The following is an 8,547-nucleotide window of genomic DNA, read 5'->3' as shown; positions in this document are numbered from 1 at the left end:
TATTCCTTTTCTGTTAAATTAAATAATTCCAGAAAATAATTAAATCTTTAGAAAATCATATAAAATAATCCGTAACTCGGATGAAAATACTTTCTACATGAAAGTTGCTCAGAACGACGAGACGAATCCGAATACGCAGCCCGTTCGTTCACCACACGTCCCTAGCATAGTGAACCTCCAAAATTTCACCTCCGGTCCATCTGTCCGAAAACGCGAAACATCGGTAATACTTTCCCGGATGTTCCCCCCCTTCGTCGGTAACACCTACTGCCGCGTTAGGGCACACCTAACACCGCTCATCGGCATGTCACGCATCGTCATGCTTATGTTTGCATTGTATTTACTGTTTCTTCCCCCCTCTTCTCTCCGGTAGACTACGAGACCGACGCTGCTGCTGCCCAGTTCGACTACGGAGTTGACGACCCCTCCTACTTGCCAGAGCAACCAGGCAAGCCCCCCCATTGATCACCAGATATCACCTATTCTTCTCTATACTGCTTGCATTAGAGTAGTGTAGCATGTTACTGCTTTCCGTTAATCCTATCCTGATGCATAGCATGTCCTTGCTACTACAGCTGTTACCTTTACCTGCAATCCTACATGCTTAGTATAGGATGCTAGTTTTCCATCAGTGGCCCTACATTCTTGTCCGTCTGCTGTGCTATACTATCGGGCCGTGATCACTTGGGCGGTGATCACGGGTATATACTTATGTACTATATACATGACACATGTGGTGACTAAAGTCGGGTCGGCTCGTAGGAGTACCCGCAAGTGGATCTTTGTGGCGGAGCGACAGGGCAGGTTGAGACCACCTAGGAGAGAGGTGGGCCTGGCCCTGGTCGGCGTTCGCGGATACTTAACACGCTTAACGAGATCTTGGTATTTGATCTGAGTCTGGCCATTTGGTCTATACGCACTAACCAGCTACGCGGGAACAGTTATGGGCACTCGACGTCGTGGTATCAGCCGAAGCTCTTCTTGACGTCAGCGACGGAGCGGCGCGCGCCGGATTGGACTGGAATGCCTGCTAGGCTAGGTCTGCTTCCGGCCGCCCTCGCAACGTGCAGGTGTGCAATGGGCGATGGGCCCAGACCCCTGCGCGCATAGGATTTAGACCGGCGTGTTGACCTCTCTGTTGAGCCTAGGTGGGGCTGCGACGTGTTGATCTTCCGAGGCCGGGCATGACCCAGAAAAGTGTGTCCGGCCAAATGGGATCGAGCATGTTGGGTTATGTGGTGCACCCCTATAGGGAAGTGTATCTATTCGAATAACCGTGTCCCTCGGTAAAAGGACGACCCGGAGTTGTACCTTGACCTTATGACAACTAGAACCGGATACCGAATAAAATACACCCTTCCAAGTGCCAGATACAACCCGGTGATCGCTCTCTAACAGGGCGACGAGGAGGGGATCGCCGGGTAGGATTATGCTATGCGATGCTACTTGGAGGACTTCATTCTACTCTCTTCTACATGCTGCAAGATGGAGATGGCCAGAAGCGTAGTCTTCGACAGGACTAGCTATCCCCCTCTTATTCTAGCATTCTGCAGTTCAGTCCACTGATATGGCCCTTTACACATATACCCATGCATATGTAGTGTAGTTCCTTGCTTGCGAGTACTTTGGATGAGTACTCACGGTTGCTTCTCTCTCTCTTTTCCCCCTTTCCCTTCTACCTGGTTGTCGCAACCAGATGCTGGAGTCCAGGAGCCAGACGCCACCGTCGACGATGACACCTACGGCACTGGAGGTGCCTACTACTACGTGCAGCCCGCTGACAAGGAGCAGGAGTAGTTAGGAGGATCCCAGGCAGGAGGCCTGCGCCTCTTTCAATCTGTATCCCAGTTTGTGCTAGCCTTCTGAAGGCAAACTTGTTTAACTTATGTCTGTACTCAGATATGGTTGCTTCCACTGACTCGTCTGTGATCGAGCACTTGTATTCGAGCCCTCGAGGCCCCTGGCTTGTATTATGATGCTTGTATGACTTATTTATGATTTAGAGTTGTGTTGTGATATCTTCCCGTGAGTCCCTGATCTTGATCGTACACATTTGCGTGCATGATTAGTGTACGGTCAAATCGGGGGCGTCACAAGTTGGTATCAGAGCCGACTGCCTGTAGGAATCCCCCTTTCCACACTCCTTGGCCGAAGTCGGGTCTAGACATTACAAAAACTTTTACTAACATGGCTGTGTGTCTTACGGGCCCACGTCGCCATTGGGTGGTACTAGGATCTTTTACTCCTCGACCTTTACTCTGGGACTCTGAACTCTCTTCTACTCGGGTTAAACGAATTTACTAACTCTAACACTAGGATCCCATGACCGCATTCACCCCAAAGTTGGATAAGCCATAGTTATTTCTTAGAATAGTATTTTGAACAATTCACACACTGTCATTTGACTCCTTTGAAACATCTTTGCTTTCAGATGGAACCCACAAGGCAGGTCGTGCGCCACACGACGGCCATTGGTGCCTCGGGATCACCTGCTGTGCTAGCTGAGATGATGACCTATCTGTGTTATCGCTGGCACCCTGAGTACACCGTCTACGAGGAGTACCAGGACTTTAACCAGGAGCAGTACCGTGCCATCGTCCACCTCTACTCGCGGGAGTATGACTCCACTACTGTGCTGCACACCGCTCATGGTGTTGGAGTGACCATCGATATGGCTGTCCACGATGCTGCCTATGCTGCTCTGACACGTCTTCGTGGAGAGTATCGGGAGTTGGACACCTCCCCTTTCAGGCACATTGCTATCGCATCTGATGTTGGTGCGGAGGGATACTATACTGCTGCCTACTCCACTGTCACCCGAGAGCCCTTCTACCATCAGAACCTGGTTCTGCATGCTGATGGGCTGGATTGAGCTAACCGAGCTCTTCGCCACGAGTTGTACACCACCCGTCAGCACCTTTACCGTGCTCTGACGCTGCTGCACCCCTTTGTCTGATCTAGGGAGCTGCCCCGTTCTGCGATCTACCCAGCCAGGACTGTGATGCCCCAGGGTGTCGGCTGGCCAGATGTGGGAGGCCACTCTCCCGCACATGGACCTCTTCTGCCACCTGAGCGTCAGGTTCTGCACCAGAGTATTCGCGGACCCCAGGTTGCTGACGTGGAGTTCCCGATGCGACACTACCAGCTTTCAGGCTACACCTACCTCCACAGTACCTCTTGGGACTGGTGTAGGCTTGCTTGTAGTGTTAGATGCATTCGCCGCGAGCCTGTGTGCCGCCTATGTTGTTTTAGTCTATGTACTGAACTCTGTGTACTGAACTCTATGCATGACCCCTTTTGTAAGTTATGCCGACTACTATGTAGTAGCTATCGTGCTCCTTTCATTATGCATGTTTTTATCATGAATGATTCTTGTCTTTGCAAATTTCTCAATGCTGAACTACCCCTGTTATATATTAGCAGGATGGTTAGACTAGGTGGTCGTGGTAGTGGTGGCAATGCCCCACCACTGCCTGAGTACATGGCTGGTATGATCCAACAGTTCGAACTGAACCACCAATTCATGGAAAATATGATGCCTCAGTTTCCTCGCCCCAATATGGACCAGCAACCAACCCTAGTAACTCTGCATGATTTCATGCGCCTCAATCCAACTGTGTACCGCAGCTCAACTCAGCCTCTGGATGCTGATGACTGGCTCCGTGACATCACCTATGAGATGGAGTCTGCCGATGTAGCCCCTGCCAGCTATGTCACCTTTGCTTCCTTCTTTCTGAAGGGACCCACAGCTCAATGGTGGGACAGCCACAGGCGTACTCTGCCAGCTGGAATAATCATCACCTGGCCAGACTTCCAAGCTGCTTTCCGTGCCCGCTTCATTCCTCAGGGAGTCATGGACCGGAAGAAGCGTGAGTTCCGCAACCTCACCCAAGGCAACAAAACTGTTGAAGCTTATCAATGGGAGTTTCTGGACTTGTCTCGCTATGCTGAAGAGGACATTGCAACTGATGCATGCAGACAGGAGAAGTTCCGTGATGGCCTTCAAGCTCACATCAAGCTTGCACTTCTAGTGCATGACTTTGCTGATTTCGCCACCCTGGTGAACAAGGCCATCAATGTCGAAACCGGTCTGCAGGAATACCAGAGCTCTCACAGGCGCAACCGTGACACGGGCTCATCTTCGGGCCCGCCCTCACAGAAGCGTAAGATATGGATCCCGAACAGCATGTACCGTCCAAATGCATCTGCCCCAAGGCAGACCTATGTTGCACCTCGTCTGCCCCCACCACCATCTAGGCAGTCAAGACTTCCAGCTCCACCACCCCAAGCTCCTGTTCCCACTCCCAATAATGGTTTGTGCTTCAGGTGTGGTCAACCAGGACACCGTGCTAGAGAATACAACCAGAATCAGAATCAACTGGCCCTTCCAGCAACTAGCCATGGAAGCAACCAGCCCCGCAGCAACAAGGCCAAGTCTTATGGTCGTGCTCATGCCAACCACGTTGATCTCAATGAAGCTCAAGACCAGCCTGCTACTGTGATGGGTACACTCCTCGTAAATTCAGTACCAGCATCCGTTTTATTTGATACAGGTGCATCACATTCATTCATGTCAGAAGATTTTGCATTCATGCATGGCATTAAAAGCGAAGACATGAATGCTTCACTATTAGTACACACCTGTGCGGGCCAATGTCGAACCTCCATGATTTGCAACGACATCCCCGTTGAAATCGAAGGACTGGAATTTCTTGTCTCCCCCATCGTACTGAAGTCCTGTAGCATTGATCTCATTCTGGGAATGAATTGGTTAAAAGCGCATACTGCTTCAATCGTTTGCACCACTAAGACCGTCCATCTGCTACACCCTTCAGATGAAATAGTTACTTACCAAGCTCATCTGGTGCAAAATGCCGAGGCAAGGCTCTATGCATTGAATGCATTGAACGCTGCACCACTCGAGGGCATTGAAAACATTCCCGTCGTGCGTGAATTCCTCGACGTCTTCCCTGAAGAACTTCCAGGGATTCCCCCTGCTAGAGCTGTCGAATTCATCATCGACTTGAAACCAGGCACCACTCCTATAGCCAAGCGACCCTACAAGATGCCGCCGCATGAACTCCTTGAGCTTAAGGAGGAAACCAACAAATCTCTTCGCAAAGGATTCATTCGCCCAAGTTGCTCTCCTTGGGGAGCACCTTCTCTCTTTGTCAAGAAGAAGGATGGGACAAACCGATTAGTTCAAGACTACCGTCCTATAAACCAAGCTACCATTCAGAATAAATACCCTCTTCCTCGGATCAATGGTTTATATGATCAACTGGCGGGTTCATCAGTGTTCTCTAAGCTCGACTTGAGGTTGGGTTACCACAAGATCCGTGTTCGCGAAGAGGATATCCCAAAGACCGCCTTCGTGAATCGATATGGTTCATACGAGTACACCGTCATGTCTTTCGGTTTAACCAATGCTCCAGCCACCTTCTCTCGTCTGATGAATTATATATTCATGGATTACCTCGACAAGTTCGTCGTGGTTTATCTGGATGATATCCTGCTATTTTCCAAGAACGAAGAAGAACATGTTGAACATCTTCGACTTGTGCTGGAAAAGCTACGAGAGCATCAACTATATGCCAAGTTCTCCAAATGTGAATTCTGGCTACCGGAAGTAACCTATCTTGGGCATGTCATCTCTAAGGATGGTATTGCCGTCAACCCTGAACGAGTCCAGGCTATCCTTGATTGGACTCCTCCCAAGAACGTTAAGCAAGTCAGAAGTTTTCTCGGTCTCGCCAGCTATTGCCGTCGATTCGTCGAGAACTTCTCCAAGATCGCCAGGCCTCTGACTAACCTGTTGCATAAGGGCGTCAAGTTCCAATGGACAGACAAATGTCAGGAAAGTTTCCAGGCACTCAAAGACAAGTTGACTTCTGCCCCAGTTCTAGCTCCACCTGATACTAAGAAGGACTTCGTCATTTACTACGACGCTTCCCATCAAGGATTAGGCTGTGTCCTAATGCAAGACCGCAAAGTGATTGCCTATGCCTCTCGGCAATTGCGCCCTCACGAAGAGAACTACCCAGTTCACGACCTCGAACTTGCTGCTGTCATACATGCGCTGAAGCAGTGGCGACATTACCTTCTCGGTAATCATTGCGAGATCTTCACTGACCACCAAAGTCTGAAGTATCTGTTTACTCAGCCAGACCTGAACCTCCATCAGCAGAGATGGATGGAGCTTGTTGCAGACTTTGACTTGGGTATTTCCTATACGGCAGGCAAGGCTAATGTAATGGCTGATGCCTTGAGCTGCAAGTCTTACTGCAACCACCTCCAGGTTCACAAAGTTCAGCCCTCGCATGTTGAAGAATTTAGGAAGCTGAACCTCCATATTGTTCCTCTGGGTGCACTCGTTCCCCCTCCTAAGGAGTTTCGCAAGATGAACCTCCGTGTTGTTTCACAGGGTTCCCTCAGTACCCTGGCCGTCGAACCAGATCTCTTGGACTCCATCAAGAGAATACAGGGATATGACTCTGAAGCCCACAAGATTAAGCGCTATCTCGCAGAAGGAAAGCCCTCATTCTTCACTATTGCTGAAGATGGCACTTTGTACTTCAAGGGCCGCCTAATGGTGCCATGTGCAGAGAAAAACCTGGATATGACACAGGAAGTTATGAAAGAAGCTCATGATACGCCTCTATGTATCCATCCTGGTAGTACAAAGATGTACCAAGACATCCGTCAGAGATTCTGGTGGTCTAATATGAAGCAAGACATTGCTTGTTATGTTGCTGAGTGTGACGTTTGCCGTCGTATCAAAGCAGAACATCAAAGGCCTGCTGGAACTCTGCAACCTATCTCTATTCCTGAATGGCAATGGGACCATGTTGAGATGGACTTCGTCACTGGATTTCCCAAATCACAGAAAGGTAATGATGCTATTCTTGTCGTCATTGACCGGCTTTCCAAAGTTGCACATTTCCTAGCGGTCAAAGAAACGATCACTGCTAGTCAGTTGGCAACGCTCTATATGTCCAGGATTGTTTCACTCCATGGTATTCCATTGGTTATCAGTTCAGATCGTGGCAGCTTATTCACTTCAAGATTCTGGGCAAGTTTCCAAGAAGCTATGGGAACTCATCTGTCATTCAGTACTGCGTTTCATCTTCAGTCGCAAGGGCAAGTTGAATGCATCAACCAAGTTCTCGAAGACATGCTTCGAGCTTGTGTTATTTCCTTCGGCAAGAAATGGGAGGAATCTCTCCCGTATGCTGAGTTCTCTTATAATAATAGCTATCAAGCTAGTCTGAAGATGGCCCCCTTCGAAGTGTTATATGGACGAAAGTGCCGAACCCCTCTGAACTGGTCAGAAACTGGGGAACGTCCACTCTTCGGTCCGGATATTATCCAACATGCCGAAGAACAAGTCCGCATTATTCGTGAGAATCTCAAGACTGCTCAGTCACGTCAGAAAAGTCAGTATGACCGTCAACATAAAGACATGGTCTATCAACCTGGCGAAAAGGCTTATCTTCGAGTCACACCAATGAAGGGTGCTCACCGCTTTGGAATCAAGGGAAAACTAGCTCCTCGATATATTGGCCCATTCACTATTCTCGAAAGGCGTGGAACAGTGGCATACCAACTGGAGCTTCCGCCGAACCTTTCTCAGGTTCACGATGTGTTCCATGTGTCACAGCTCCGCCGTTGCTTCAAGGACCCAATCCGAGCAGTGGATCATGAAGTGCTCGAATTGCAGCAGGACCTCTCCTATAAGGAGCATCCGGTACGCATTCTCGACCAAGCTGAACGCCGCACACGTCAGAAGGCGATCAAGTTCCTCAAAGTCCAGTGGTCGCACCATTCTGAAGATGAAGCCACTTGGTAACGCGAGGATCGCCTGCGTGATGAATACCCCGCGTTGTTTCCTTCTACCTCCTAAATCTCGGGACGAGATTTCTTGTAGTGGAGGAGATTTGTAACGCCCGGATAATTAGGCTACAGTAAAACTCTCTTGATGATGCCATGTCATCTCTGTTACTATTGCTAATCAACTGTTAGTTCAAAACATTTCAAATTCAAAAAAAATGAATTAGTGACAAACACCCAAAGTTTTCAAAAGTCAAAACAAAAATGTTCGGTGGGTGCCAAATATTATACTGGTAATTATTGTGGAGAAAACATTTTTTTAGAAAGTGCCTAAGTATTTTAAAGTGAAATAAACAGAAAAAGAAAAACAAAGAAAAGGAAGAAAAAGGAAAAGCAGAGAGAGAGAAAGCCCCTGGCCCACTTGGGCTTCTGCCCACCCGAGCCAGCTGGCCCAGCAGGCCGGCCCACTCCCCCCTCACCGGTGGCTCCCTCCCCTTCCTGTTCCTCTGCTCCGTGTTGCTACAGCGGCGAGGTCGACCCCGACCTCCTCGCCGGCCTCGCCGGGAGAGGATAAGGGCAAAGCCACGGGCTCCCCTCGTCTCCCCACCCCACATGCCCCCTCGCCCTCCCCCGAAACCCTAGCGCGCCCACAATCCCCCTCTCGTCCCCTTCCTCGCCTCTGTTCGAGATGCCCGAGCGCCCCCGTCACCGTCGATC

Source organism: Triticum aestivum, chromosome 6D, assembly GCF_018294505.1.
Source record: "Triticum aestivum cultivar Chinese Spring chromosome 6D, IWGSC CS RefSeq v2.1, whole genome shotgun sequence".
Lineage (NCBI taxonomy): Eukaryota > Viridiplantae > Streptophyta > Magnoliopsida > Poales > Poaceae > Triticum > Triticum aestivum.
The sequence above is the reverse complement of the archived record's forward strand: the minus strand, read 5'-3'. Positions refer to the sequence as shown.